Below are 15,602 nucleotides of genomic sequence, written 5' to 3' on the forward strand. Positions count from 1 at the left end.
ATACCATGGTCTTCCACAAGAGGTTTAAAGGCCGCCCATGAATGGCAGAGACAAGGGACAGAGACATTGCCCAAGCAAGTAGGACAATATCCTAGAGACTGGCCATATATACATATGATCAGTGCCCAAGCCCTCTCCACACATGCTAGGGCCAGGGAGGGCTAGGCAAAGGCAGCTGATGACTATGATGGTGGCCCTAGAGGCTCCCCCAAACTCCCAATCATTAGCTAACAGGGATGGTGAGGTTACACACACTAAAGAAACTATCGTGTGTGAAAGGGACTCAAACCTGAGTCCAGTGGGGGCCAGGCAGGGACGCTTTCAATTGGTCAACACAATTCTGTCTTAGTTTAGAGTTCTCTTGCTTGAGGTTACACTCAAGCACACTATTCTAATTGTTTTCTTATTTCTTTTCCTCACAGAGCTATTTTCCCTGTTGGAGCCCTTTGGCTTTTAGCATCCTGCTTTTTCAACTAGGGCTGTACGTTAGCTAGTAATAATAATATTAATATGATAATAACAATATCAATTAAAGTCAGAACTTTGTTGCATCCAGTAATGCTGCATAACTAGGGATAGAAATTAACATATGGATGACAAAACAAAATGTCTCAAACTGTTGGCAAAATTCAGAAATTTCAGAGGCCAAGTATGGGTTGAGGTCCTTATAATTGCAGCTCTCAAAGTGCTTGTCAGTTGTGGTTTTATAATACGCATATCCTATCCCAGCCTTCTCTTTCTGGACACTTTGACACAAGGCTGAGAACTCCACTTTTCAGTCTCCACAAGACAGGAACTTGGTCAAAATAAGAGATTTCATCATATCAATTTCCCAAAACCTAATGCAGTGTTCCTGGCCCTATAGCCATTTATAGAGCTTTAAAGGGCAAAGGTATCTGGAATTACGGTCAGCAACTCCACCACATTGTTGCACCTCAAGAATCAGATAGGAATTAAAAGCAATAAAATAATATCATCATACTTAAAACAAACTTAATAATGATAACAAAAAAAAATATGTACACGAGTATACATGAAATGATTTATACAACTCATAGACTAGACAAAAAGTTAGATAAAATTTGTCAACATGGAGGCGTCGGCACACCATGCAAGACTTCATGCTCTCTAGAATAGCCACATCAACTGAAGGGAAGACGGTAACAATGGTTTTGAAAATGAATACCCAAGAGGAAGATAAAGAAATAGATAGGGAAAAGGCATCCATGATCTGGTTATACATTTTCCCTATTAGGCGAGCTCAGTCTTACCTAAGTTACTATACGGTACAACAACCGATGTCAATAAATTGTAGGTAGACAAATATTTTAAGAACCTTCAAAATAAAATTTGTATATGAGTAGGAACATTCTCAGATTTTATTTCATATTATTATTATCACTAGCTCAGATACAACCCTAGTTGGAAAAGCAAGATACAGTACTATAAGCCTAAGGGCTCCAACAGGGATAAATAATAATGAACAATTAAAATATCTTAAAAACAGTAACAAAATCAAAACAGATATTTAATATATACACCATAAAATGACTTATGCCAGCTCAACATGAAAACATTTACTGCAAGTTTGAACTTTTGAAGTTCAATTGATTGATTAAAAGTTTTCTGGCATCCTGACATCTAAGGTCATTGACGCCCTTTGAAGTTCAATCAATTCAACTACCCTATTAGGAATATAATTCCACAACTTGGTCCCAGCTGGAATAAAACTTCAAGAAAACTGTGTAGTATTGAGCCTCACGATGGAAAAGACCTGACTATTAGAATTAACTGCATGCCTAGCATTACAAACAGGATGGAAATATCCAGGAAGATCTGAATGTAAAGGATGATCAGAATTATGAAAAATCTTATGCAACATGCATAATGAACTAATTGAACGACAGTCCTCTGAACTAGTTATTCTAATTAGTAGGAATATTACATGCACTCTACTATGACTAACTTCAAGAAGTAAAAGCGGCTTCCAGAATATCGTAAAACGACAAATTTGAAGATAATTTGTACTTTTCCTAACCATACAAACCTTGGCTATTTACATTGGGTTTACCTTTTAGCGCAGCTGAAATGGCGAGCCATTAGAATTTAATGAGGGTGTATTACCCCCGCGCTAGTTAGCGGGGGGGGGGGGGGGGGGGGGGGGGGGGGGGTAGCTAGCTACCCCTCCCCCCCTCACACACAGGTGAATGCTCACTTTCACTTAGAGGTAGGACTTGTCTTGGGGGACAGGGCTGGTGGGCAAATATGTGTAAATAGCTAAGGATTGTATGGCTAGGAAAAATACATATTATCTTCGAATTTGTCGTTTGTTCCGTAACCGAAATACAAACCACGCTATTTACATTGGGTGACTTACCCCTCAGGTAGGGTGGAAAGTCCACAGCCATACTGGCTTTGGCTTTACCCGGGGTCTCAGAATCCGAGTGAGTCGCACTCGAGAAAAGGAGTCCCTGCACCTCACAAGTTCCTTGCTCCGCAAGGAGCCGTGTGGCCTACGTAAGCTTGTGTGTGGAGGAAGAAGTGTGACCCGTCCTAGGCAGTTGACCTGGAGTTCCAGAAGGAACTCTGGGTAAGGACGTTCCCAATACCACCTCGTCAGGGTATGGGGGACGCGACAGTATTGACTCAATACTCGGAACACAAGGAAGCATGGTTTACCTGCAGAGGTTCGAGGTCAGCTATGCAGAGACCAGGATGCTGCTTCCCTGTAGAGGGGATGATGAAGAAAGAAATAAGGGCCAGACATACTTCTTTCGTTCATGCAGACTAAAACCTGATAACAATGCCCTCAACCTTCTGCAACCTGTCCAAAAAGGAGCCTGAGGTTAGACCAGCTGTTGTGTAGCCACCACAGAGCGATAGAAAACGTATCGAGACTCCTGTGGGTCACGCCCTGCAGGAAGCGGGCTGCGAAGGTCATTAGACGCTTCCAGACTCCAGCTTGTAGCACCTGCGTCACAGAGTAGTATTACTCGAAGGCGAGGGACGTTGCGATGTATCCAACATCGTGCTGTAGGGCGACGTAACGGGGGAGGGTCTGGAGACAGGTCGAGATGAATGTCCTTGAGTCCGAGCTGAAGAGGTATACTGGTGACCCCCCTTGTCCTCCTTGTGCTCCCAAATCGGCTGCAACTGAGGACAAACTGCAGCTGTTCCCAAAGCTAACCTCTCGATTCCTTTATTGGCAAGAAAGAGAAGGTTTTGGGACATCAGATACAGAATGGAGACTCGAAATCTTGAAGGAATTGGACCGAAGGGCCGGGACCCCAAGATTCTAAGTCTAGCCAACAACTCAGGAGCGAACCTGAATGTTGCCTTTCCCCCTTCCTTAGAAAGGGCGGAGTCGTACGAAACCAAGAAGATTGCTTACACACTGGCCGCGGCCAGAGTGAGCAGGAGACCCAAGACGGAATACAATCAGAGGCCTGTCGTAAAGGGTCTTGAGAAGATCTCTTAAGGGACTAAAAAGTCCGAGCCATGCTCCAAGTTGGAGGGCTCACTCCGACTAGGGCAGGGACGATCGTAGCTTCGCATGAGCGAGGAAAGATCCAGCGGGCAGGAAAAAGTTATTCCTTTAAGCCTGAAGGTCAGGGAAAGGCTGAGCGACAGGCTTCATTGCCGAGAGCGGAAAGGAGTTTCCTCCCGCCGAAAGGCAATAGGACCGTTATTGCTGGAGAAGAGGCCTTAAGGGAAGAGGTATATCTCCCACGGTACCAACCACCGAAGACTCTTCACTTCGCCTGGAAGACCCCTGCGGATGACTATCGCAGATGACGCGACCTCCGTCCCGCGACTGTAACGGGTTGTCTCTTCTTGAGGAGGAGGCGTAGTGTCTCCAGGCATGAAGCCGAAGCGACGCCCCGGTTCGTGAAAGATGTTGCAGTGCGGTTGTTTGAGTAGTCTGTGCCGTGGGAGAAGCTCTCCCGGGAGTTCGTCAGGGGAAGGAGAGGGTCCAGAAACCGTTCTGCGCATAGTCCCAGTGGAGCTCTCCCATTGAAAGGTTGACAGACAACCTGGTCTTGTTGAGACCCATTCTCCACAGACAAAAAGGAGGGAAGACGCAGGCGTCGAAGTTGTCCCACCATCACCGGAATGCATCTTGCCAGAGTCTCGGGGTCTGAGACTGGGGGGAAGAACAGCGGAAGCTTGAGGTTCCAAGCTGTCGCGATCAGGTCCCCCAGACCAGGACTTGCTGGTTACTCACGGCCAAAGATCCCCAGGTACACTCTCTCTACGAGGCTCTGCTCGGATAGTCGGAGAGAACATTCCTCTGCCTGGAATGAGAGAGCCGATGGTGGTATTGAGAGTATCTCAATCATCTCGGTATCTCTACTGCAAGATGTGAAGGTGTGAAAATGCATCCCCTGCTGATTAGAACACGCCAGAATCATGAAGTCAACGCGCACGGAGCGACTCGGCAGGAGCTGTAGGATCTGTAGAGGGGCCAGACTACGGCCCCTAAGCCTGCCTGAATGATGGAGAGGTATCCTTCAGGTCCTGACCATAGGCCTGGACCAGAACATGGCCCCCACCCTTTTCTTTGACGAGTCCGAGAACAGCATCAAGAATGTGGGGAAAGGACGAGAATATCCACTACCATCAAGAGGTTCCATAGGTCAACACCCATTGCAGGTCTAACAGTTCCGCTGGTCCCATAGGGGCCAGGAAGTCCGGTCAATCGTTGCCTGAAACCACCGGAACTTGGACCGCCCCACATGGAACTTATCCTGAGGCGACCATTCGGTACTATAGACGGGTCAATGAGGAAAGGAGAACTAGGAAACGTTCCAAGGTAGGGCTTAAAGCTCTGCTTGACTGAGAACAGGTACTACGACTCTCCTCAGCCTTGCCACAGTCAACTGAAGGGAAGGCTCGGAGGAGGTGGCAACAGAATCTGGCGTCCCCAGGTGGTCACCCATCCAAGTACCGACGTTGCTTAACCTCGCTGGACGGACGAGAAGCGGGGTTTCCAACGTGGTAAGGCCGTTGACTCAATATCATGGCCAGATACTCCAGATGTTGAGGCAGAAGAAGAGAAGGCTCCTAGCAAAATGCCATGAACCCCCACTCATGGTAAGCATCCGGAAGCTTGTCCCGGCGCTGAAGAAGGTCGAACCCGAGCCTACCGGAGTTGACCAGACCTCCAAAAAGCGAAGGAGGCGGAAGCCTGCACCTGAGCGGCCATGAGGAAAGCAGGGAGAGTTCTCTGGGGAAAAAAACCTGCGATGCCACAGCGGGATCGCCACACTGCATCATAAGCAGGAATACCTGCAGTCTAGGCTGAATTCCACGAGCTCCCTGGAAGATGGATGGAATGGAAACTGAAAGTACCCGTCCTTCCGATCCAGGGTTTAAGGAGTCCTGTCGCCTCGTTACCAGTCTGATCGATTCTGCTGTTCTACGCTGGACGAAGTTGGTTTGACAAACTTGATCAGGGCTAAGAGGTCGACTACGGAACTCCCGTCTCAGATACTTCCTTACAAGAAAGGATCGACTGAAGAAGCCGGGGGTGAAGCCGTCGATGATCCTATGGAGGACCTTCTCCTAAGGTATAGATCATTCTGCCCAAACGGGCAAACTCTTGCCGACCCTATGGCAAAGAGGTTCAGAGACACTGAATTCGCTGACAGAGACGGCAGGCGCGATATCCTTGGTTGATCACAGAGATCGTGCGGGAATGGGCATCGGGAAGCTGTCATCCGGATGAGTAACCTTAAGCATCCTCCCAGTGTGAAACCTGCAAGGGGGGGGTGTCAATCCTAGAGTTCGTGAACTCTGCCGCTCCCTTTAGGACTATGCCCCCCCCCGGGGGAGCCTCCCGTGCAATCTGTTCCTGACAGGAGGAAACTGCAATTGGACACCTTGTCTCAGTTGTCGTAGCCGATAACTTAGGCCAACGTGGTTGAAAGAAAAAGGCGCTGGAGCCCTGCAGAGTCTGGAAGAAAGCGCCTTGGAGGAGTGAAAACGGAAGTCGACTTCCTCCGCACAGCCGCTGTCTAAGTCTCTGTCCATGGGCACAAACAAACACTTCTCAAGGATGGAAGGGTGTCTGAGGTTGTCGACATCCACGGAGGAGACACCCGAAAGGAAGCCCTCGGTCAGCGCGTCCAGATGGTCCAACATCGAGCTTGCCCGCAAGTTAGATACTTAACGACGAAACGCCAAGGTGCCTGAGCCCGAGAGGAGGAAAGTACCCATGACCTTCCTGTAGCTTCCTTGAACCAAACCTCGGGCTGTAACCGAGGAGGGAAAGGACCTGGTAAGCCCCCTACACGAGGTGGAGAAGAGGAAGGGGTAAGCAGTCACCCCTTGGCCGATGGAGAAATCTCGAACGGAAAGCCCCCCGCCAAAAATCCTTCCAGGGAATGACGGGGAAGGGCTAACCCAGGTTCTGGAAAGAGGAGTGTTGCTCAGACCTCCCTGAAGATTCTTCCTATTCTTGCAAGTGCCATGCTCTGCGTTTACGGGGTGAGGCCGTGTTCTGGAAATACGCTCCAGAAGAACTCGCCAGGCTGGCCATGCTGCGAAAACCCCAATGGGAATCGTGGTCGCAATCGCCCTGGAGCTCGCGCGATGGTAAATCAATGATTTGCGCGTGGGCGAACGTGGAAGCGCCCATGCGCGGTCACGCAGGAACGCAAACGAAGGTGAGCGAAGGAGCGCAGAAGGAGGGCGAGCATGGAAGGAAGGGCGAGAGCTGGTGGTCGGCGAGTGATAACCCATAGGCGAGCAATGGATACTGCAAGAATTAAGCAGACGTTCGTGCGAAGAAACACTGTAGGTTCGCACGACGGATCACCGTCGGTTCGCGCGACGGAACCCCATCGGTTCGCGCGACGGAAACCGTCCGTTCGCGCGATGGAACACCGTTGGTTCGCGCGCGGGCGAACATCGGAGAGCATGTGCGCGGTCGCGCATGAGCGTAGGCGTGCGGTCGCGCAGGAACGTGGGCGCGCAGGTGAGCACAGGAGGTCGGGAGACCGATGGCGCATTGACGAGCGGTGGCGCGTTCTGGCGAGGCGATAGCCCGCAGGAGAGTGACGGAGCGTTGGCAAGCGATGGCGCATCGGCGCGTTGGCGAGCGGTGGTGCGTTAACAAAACGCTAGCGAGCAGATGAAGAATCGCGCGGGTGCATAGGCGATTGCCAACGTGAGAGAGACTAGTGATGGTTAGCGCGCATCGCGCTAACGGAAGGCGCGCATCGCGCTAACGGAAGGCGCGCATCGCGCTAACGGAAGGCGCGCATCGCGCTAACGGAAGGCGCGCATCGCGCTAACGGAAGGCGCGCATCGTGCTAACGGAAGGCGCGCATCGCGCTAACGGAAGGCGCGCATCGCGCTAACGGAAGGCGCGCAGGTGCATCAGGAAGGTGAGCGCTGAAGCCAGCTGTTAATCAGGCGATCCTAGACGGTCAGAAACCCGTTGGCGCCCATTGGTGCGCGGCAAAGAAGAGCGCGCAGATGTGCGCTGGCGATTGAAGAAAGCTGGCGCACAGAAGGACAGAAGAAAAGGTGAGCGCTGGCGAGCAGGAGGAAGATCTACGGCAAGACTCAGCTACCGGAGATCGTGGTCCACAGCAGGCGAGCGCTAGATCGCTACTGATGGTGGTCAGGGGAACTGACACGCGTGGCAGATCGCTGGCAAGCAGGTGAACGTTGACGCGTCTAAGGTCGCTGGCGAGCTGATGATCGCTGACGAGCTGATAATCGTTGACGAGCAGAAGGCAACGCGTGGAAGCCTGCGCATAGAAGAAGAGTCCTTGACCCATACCTGAACCGAAGTTCTAGATCGCGAGGGCGAACGTGGGCGCATAGGGCGCGTAACAGGAACCAACAGGAACAGCAGAGATGATCATCATGAGAGCGCTGACGAACAGGAGAGCGCTCGCGATCAGGAAGCGCTGATGAGCAGGAGAGCGCCTGTGCCCTAACACTGAGCAGGAGCTCGTTGTCCGTCGGGAGACAGATGTCCGTCGGAAGACCGTTGCCTGTCCGCCGGGAGACTGATGTCCGTCGGAAGACCGTTGTCCGTCGGGAAGACCGTTGTACGTCGGGAAGACTGTTGCCCGTCGGAAGACGAGGTCAGACTGCTGTCCATCTGCACCAGGGCGGATGAAGGAGTTGTAGGCTGCAAACGTAGATTCAAAAAGGCGCCTCTTAGCACCCTTATAGGGAGATGAGAGGCCCTTACGACGAGGCGGACAGTGAGCCTTACGGCGAAGGAGGCCAACAGCAACAGCAGCAGAAGAATCCTCCAAAGAGGAGTCTCTATGAGTGTACTCTCTCGCGAACGAAAGAGAAACACTTAGTAGAAGAGACTGGTCAGCCAGTGACCTAAAAGGAGCAATCCTCCGAAGAGGGGCTTCTGCAGTTGCCCAGCCCCTTGAGCGAAACTGCAGGTGTGACCGCTCAGCACCAAGAGCATAGTCGCACGAAAAAAAGGCAAGAGAAGAACCCCCCAAAAGGGGAAAAACTCAAGCCTGGACAGGAAAAACTTCCCTCGGAAGGAAAGTTACCCACCCAAGGAGGCAAGCCTCCTGAGTTCTAAAATGAACTGGAGAGCTGTCAATCGTCACGGGAGTACTTCCAGTAGAAGGAGACACGCCCCTGACGAAAATCCAAAGGGGAGGCAGCAACAGCCGAATCCCCAGGCCTCCACAAGACAGCTCACACCGTTGCCATATTACAGAAACGAACTAGATCGGTAACTGTAAAAAAATAAAATAAAAAACATTAGTACACATTCATTCCCCCGGGAAGGCTCCGAAGAGGAATCCCGAGGGAAAGGAAACAAGAATTACACAACAGGCACGTGCCCTCACAACCACTTACACTCACGGAAGGAGAGCTGTAATCAAAACAAAATTATAACAATTATAATTATGAAACCATGTAATTATGTAATTTAAAAATGAATGAACACTAAAGAAAGAACAAAAACCCCGAAAGGAATCGTTCCACAAGCTGAAAAATTAACAACTACAATTAGATTCATAAACTAATTGAGACAAAACGTACGGCGTAGCAACCCTCCCACACGGGAAGGAAGCTACAAGGGCGTAGTAACACATAGTAAAAGGGTGAACGACCTCAAAAGAGAGAGAGAGAGAGAGAAAGACCGAAGTCAAACTCGATCGCAACCCATAAAATTACGCCGTGGTGGCCTAACTGCCGAGGACTCCACGGAGATATCGTACACTACTGTACACACACAACTCTGAAAAGGAAACTTACTGATTCTATACACAAATATATATACAAACATGAAAACATGTCTACATATATATTGAGTAAAAGAAAAGTAAGCGATTAAGTAAAGACAAAACAAACAATGGCTGCCAAGCGAGGACCAAGACAGACTTCTGTCCCAGTCCGAGCCAAAAGTGAAAGTGTGTGAGGGGGGGTGGAGGGGTGGCTAGCTACCACTCCCCTACCCCCCCCCCCCCCCGCTAACTAGCGCGGGGGTAATACACCCTCGTTAAATTCTAATGGCTCGCCATTTCAGCTGCGCTAAAAGGTAAACCCAATGTAAATAGCGTGGTTTGTATTTCGGTTACGGAACAAATAAAAATATAACAGGTTAATGAAAAAGAGCAATATATCACAGATAAAAATGTTATTTTCATTAGTAAAATAAATTTTTGAATATACTTACCCGGTGATCATATAGCTGTCAGCTCTGCTGCCCGACAGAAAAACCTAAGGACAAAATACGCCAGCGATCGCTATACAGGTGGGGGTGTACATCAACTGCGCCATCTGTCGAGCAGGTACTCAAGTACTCCATGTCAACACAGAACCAATTTTCTCCTCGGCCCACTGGGTCTCTATTGGGGAGGAAGGGAGGGTCCTTTAATCTATGATCACCGGGTAAGTATATTCAAAAATTTATTTTACTAATGAAAATAACATTTTTCAATATTAAACTTAGCCGGTGATCATATAGCTGATTCACACCCAGGGGGGTGGGTAGAGACCAGCATTACATGTTGACATTATTATGAGCTAAGTATTTTGTATTTCATTTTAGCAGTTATTCAAAATAACAAACATAAAATAAATAAGTACCTGGTAAGGAAGTCGACTTGAACAATTACTCTGCCTTTTTAAGTACGTCTTCCTTACTGAGCCTCGCGATCCTCATAGGATGCTGAGCGACTCCTAGGAGCTGAAGTATGAAGGGTTGCAACCCATACTAAAGGACCTCCTCAAAACCTCTAATCTAGGCGCTTCTCAAGAAATGACTTTGACCACCCGCCAAATCAAGTAGGATGCGAAAGGCTTCTTAGCCTTCCGGACAACCCAAAAACAATAATAAAACATTTCAAGAGAAAGATTAAAAAAGGTTATGGAATTAGGGAATTGTAGTGGTTGAGCCCTAACCCACTACTGCACTCGTTGCTACGAATGGTCCCAGAGTGTAGCAGTTCTCGTAAAGAGACTGGACATTCTTAAGATAAAAAGACGCGAACACTGATTTGCTTTTCCAATAGGTTGCGTCGAATATACTTTGCAGAGATCTATTTTGTTTAAAGGCCACGGAAGTTGCGACAGCTCTAACTTCGTGTGTCCTTACCTTCAGCAAAGCTTGGTCTTCCTCATTCAGATGGGAATGAGCTTCTCGTATTAACAGTCTGATAAAAAAGGATAAAGCATTCTTTGACATAGGCAAAGATGGATTCTTAACTGAACACCATAAAGCTTCAGACGGGCCTCGTAAAGGTTTTTAAATAGAACTTAAGAGCTCTTACAGGACATAAGACTCTTTCTAGTTCATTTCCAACCATACGATAAGTTTGGAATATCGAACGATATTGGTCAAGGCCGAGAAGGCAGCTCGTGTTTGGCTAGAAAACCAAGTTGTAGAACATGTAGCCGTTTCGGATGAGAATCCGATGTTCTTGCTGAAGGCATGAATCTCACTGACTCTTTTAGCTGTGGCTAAGCATATCAGGAAAAGAGTCTTAAAGGTGAGATCTTTCAGGGAGGCTGATTGTAGCGGTTCGAACCTGTCTGACATAAGGAATCTTAGTACCACGTCTAAATTCCAACCAGGTGTAACCAAACGACGCTCCTTCGTGGTCTCAAAACACTTAAGGTGGTCCTGTAGATCTTTATTGGTGGAAAGATCTAAGCCTCTGTGACGGAAGACTGATGCCAACATGCTTCTGTAACCCTTGATAGTGGGAGCTGAAAGAGATTGTTCTTTCCTCAGATATAAGAGAAAGTCAGCTATTTGAGTTACAGAGGTACTGGTCGAGGATACGGATACTGACTTGCACCAGTTTCAGAAGATTTCCCACTTCGATTGGTAGACTCTAAGGGTGGATGTTCTCCTTGCTCTAGCAATCGCTCTGGTTGCCTCCTTCGAAAAGCCTCTAGCTCTCGAGAGTCTTTCGATAGTCTGAAGGCAGTCAGACGAAGAGCGTGGAGGCCTTGGTGTACCTTCTTTACGCGTGGCTGACGTAGAAGGTCCACCCTTAGGGGAAGTGTTCTGGGAACGTCTACTAGCCATCGAAGTACCTCGGTGAGCCATTCTCTCGCGGGCCAGAGGGAAGCAACTAGCGTCAACCTTGTCCCTTCGTGAGAGGCGAACTTCTGCAGTACCTTGTTGACAATCTTGAACGGAGGGAATGCATATAGATCTAGATGTGACCAATCTAGTAGAAAGGCATCTATATGAACTGCTGCTGGGTCCGGGATTGGTGAGCAAAATATTGGGAGCCTCTTGGTCATCGAGGTTGCGAAGAGATCTATGGTTGGCTGGCCCCAGGAGGCCCAAAGTCTCTTGCATACATTCTTGTGGAGGGTCCATTCTGTTGGAATTATTTGTCCCTTCCGACTGAGACAATCTGCCATGACATTCAATTGCCTTGGATGAACCTCGTTACTAGTGAAATGTCTAGACCTTTTGACCAGGTGAGGAGGTCCCTTGCGATCTCGTACCATGTCAGAGAGTAGGTCCCTCCTTGCTTGGAGATGTACGCCAAAGCCGTGGTGTTGTCCGAGTTCACCTCCACCACTTTGCCTTGAAGGAGAGACCTGAAGCTTTTCCAGGTCAGACGTACTGCCAGTAGCTTCTTGCAGTTGAAATGCATTGTCCTTTGACTCGAGTTCCATAATCCCGAGCATTCCCTACCGTCTAATGTCGCACCCCAGCCTACGTCCGATGCGTCCGAGAAGAGAACGTGGATGGGAGTCTGAACAGTCAGGGGAAGACCCTCTCTAAGGTTGATATAGTCCTTTCACCAAGTCAGACCAGACTTTATCTTTCCGGAAACCGGGATCGAGACCGCTTCTAGCGTCTTGTCCTTTTTCCAGTGAAAAGCTAGATGGTATAGAAGAGGACGGAGGTGTAGTCTTCCTAGTGACACAAACTGATCCACGGATGACAGTGTCCTTACCAGACTCATCCACAGCCTGACTGGGCAGCGTTCCTTCTTCAGCATCTTCTGGATGGATAGCAGGGCTGGGGGTTGATCGTCTTGTTCAGCAACGTCCTCATCAGAGGGTTCCTCATCCGAAACTGATGAGGAAACGGCAACGGAGTGGGCAACGTCTGACTCGCTGAATCCGGTCGCACTGGTGGATGCGTGACAGAGCCAGACGCAATATCATGGTACTGCTGCACAGTCTGTGAACTGTCAACAACCATGGGTGCGCGAGGAAGTACAGCGTCAACCCGAAACCGTCTAGACTGTCTGGGTTGTGCAGTCAACACCCTACCGGGTTGCTGAGGTTGACGCACTGCGTCACAACAAGTCACCTCTGCTGGTTGTTGAACGTCTTCCTAGTGACACACTGAACGTCAACAACCACCTCCGAGCGTCGCTTAACGTCAACGTGCGACTGGCAACCCACACTGGGTCGCATCGGTGGAGGAACCACCTCAACTGGCAGACGCGAGTAGGATACCTCAGCGTCAACAGGGCGCACAACCAACCGGTTGGAAGGTTGTTGGCCAGAAGGTTCTTCTCCGTATTTAAGTCCTCTATCAAGGACACAAGCTTGGACTGCATGTCTTGCAGCAAAGCCCATTTAGGGTCTACGGGAGCAGGTGTGGCAACAGACGGGGTTAGCGACTGAGGCGGAACCATTTACCATCCCTGGAAGCCTTGTTATGTGTGACATAATAGTACAGCAAAACTTCAAAGGCTCGACAAAAGTTGAGAAGTTGACCTGTAAACACCTTGGAGCGTCTCCTGGCTAGGCGCCAGGGCGAGTCTACCAGAATTGAGAAGTCTACCTGGGCAGAGGCATGAACTCCCAAGCCGAGAACGTCTCTCGTGTCCTATCAGACTCTCGCTCTATACAGTAAGCCAGTTTAAAAGAAGGGAAATCAAAGGCTGTATCCCTAAAACTCCTCCTGGTGCAAAAACCAGTCGCCTAGCCAACGTAACGCTCTCTAGGAGAGCGAGAGAGCACTAGCTTAACAACAACGGCTTCGAAGTAGCTAGGCCTAGTGTAAGTTCTGACGTTAGGCGAACGAGGAGCAGCAGTTACAAGATCCGGACGAAGATCCTTAAAAAAATCATCATGATTTAATTAAAGTCCATAGGAGGCTAAGCAGCTTAAGGCTCCTCTCCAAATGACAGAGTCCTCAAAGGAATATCAGCAGGAGGGAGAACAGCACTTTCTCATCTACAGGAACCTTGTCCGAGAAAAGCTAGGTTATCTCAGTGAGGGTCTCACTGGTGCATTAGCAGCAGACCAGAAGGCAACGTTATGTAACTGCTTGACAGTCTGTGAACTGTCAAAAACTGAACTGTCAACCACAACAGGTGCGTGAGGACATACAGCACTGGTGCATTAGTAGCAGACCAGAAGGCAACGTCATGTAACTGCTTGACAGTCTGTGAATTGTCAACAACTGAACTGTCAACCACAACAGGTGCGTGAGGACATACAGTGTTCACTCGAGACTGCTTTGAATGTCTATACTGAGCAGTCAAAACAACTCTAGAATGCGGAGGTTGACGCACCGCGTCAAAACAAAACAACTTAGGTTGTTGTTGTAACTCGCGAACGTCAACGGAGGGTTCCGTGCGTCTGTGAACGTCAACGTGCGGCTGGGAGGGTACACTGCGCATGGATGGTGGAACTCTCACAGCCGGAGTGCGGGAGCAGGTAGCGTCAGCGTCTACTGTACGCACAACCGTGGTTGGTTGTAGGCTAACGGGTGCAGCGTCAACCTTCTCCGCACGATACTCCTGCATAAAAGATGCTAACTGTGTCTGCATAGACTGTAGCAAAGACCACTTAGGGTCTACAGCAGCAGGTGCGGCAACAGACGGTGTTACTGCCTGTTGCGGTACCGCTTTGCCTCTCTTAGGAGGTGAGCAGTCGTCGGAAGACTGCAGCGAATCCGAACTGACCCAGTGGCTACAACTGGGCCGTTGGACTTGCGCGGAAGGGACCGACTTGCGCTTAATAAGCTGCGAGACCTTGGTCCATGGTTTCTTACGAGAAACCTCTTCCGCAGACGAGAAGTAAATGGGCTCTCTCGTCTTTGTGTGGGTGGGGCGATCTTGGGTAGATACGCCCGAAACCACGGAGGGAAACGTCTGTTCGTTGATCAAGGCCTGACGAACCCATAAGTCGTTCGACATTACTTCTCCCCTGGGCTTGGGAGCTTGCAAGAGGTCCCGGACTAGGTGAACGACAGGCACGAACAGACGAACCCTCGGACGCAACACTGTAACACTTTGCGCATATCACTTTATCACTTCGATTTTCTGTTTTGCACTATTTCACTGAAATCGAAACTTTTACTGATTTCTACCTGAAACACGCAATTCTACCCTTCATTAAAAGGTAGTAATTGCGAAAACAGTCGTATAATGCAGCTCATTAATACTAGCAAAAACAGAAAACATATATAAAGATAAAGAATTCAGTGGCTGGGAAAGAGACTAAATACTAGTTCAAATAAACTACGTTTACAATCTCTCACCGCACATAGCCTGGGGACAAGAATAAAACCCTAGAAACGTTTTACCTTCTTCCCCGTACAGCGACTAGGGAGGAGAGTACACGAGAACAACGTTACCCGCTTGAACGGAACGTTTTTTTCTCCTCTCTCTCCCTCCGTCTCTATCTCTCTCTCTCTTTCTCTCTTGATTTCGCACCTGAGAGAAGAGCCCAATTATATATCGTCAAAACATGTTATTTGGCTAAAGGAAAAAAACTGAAAGGTTTTCCAAATAAAAAGTTCCTTTAATTTAGAATTTAAACCATTTAAGCTAAGAAAGAATGAACGAAACGTCAGAATCGATTACTCTTACTGCAAAGTGAAACCGTGATACACTCTCTCTCTATCGTAACGATAGAGCGCATGTAGAACGTCCTGAACGTCAACAACTGCGTAGTCTAAAAAACTAAACGTTAGTTCATCTTTGAAAACAGTACGAGACTGTCAAAGAAATTCTTTCATAAAACATTAAATTTAAAAAGTTTTAAATTCTTTAAAGGCTAAATACGATATAACGGGCTCAACGTTGATTAACTTCGGTTCCAAGTTAGGACCGCCTACTATCAGGAAAGGTCGCATATAAACAAAACATAAAAATTTATTTTTATAT

The 15,602-nt window shown here is 48.7% G+C and overlaps 1 protein-coding gene across 3 annotated transcripts in view; it reads right to left on the reverse strand.

The window, feature by feature from the left end:
- The window catches only part of LOC137629791 (deoxyribonuclease TATDN1-like), a 92,316-nt gene that overhangs the window by 42,424 nt on the left and 34,290 nt on the right, over positions 1–15,602 (reverse strand). The window lies entirely within an intron of this gene.

The sequence above is a fragment of the Palaemon carinicauda genome, chromosome 2 (assembly GCF_036898095.1).
Source record: "Palaemon carinicauda isolate YSFRI2023 chromosome 2, ASM3689809v2, whole genome shotgun sequence".
Classification (NCBI taxonomy): domain Eukaryota; kingdom Metazoa; phylum Arthropoda; class Malacostraca; order Decapoda; family Palaemonidae; genus Palaemon; species Palaemon carinicauda.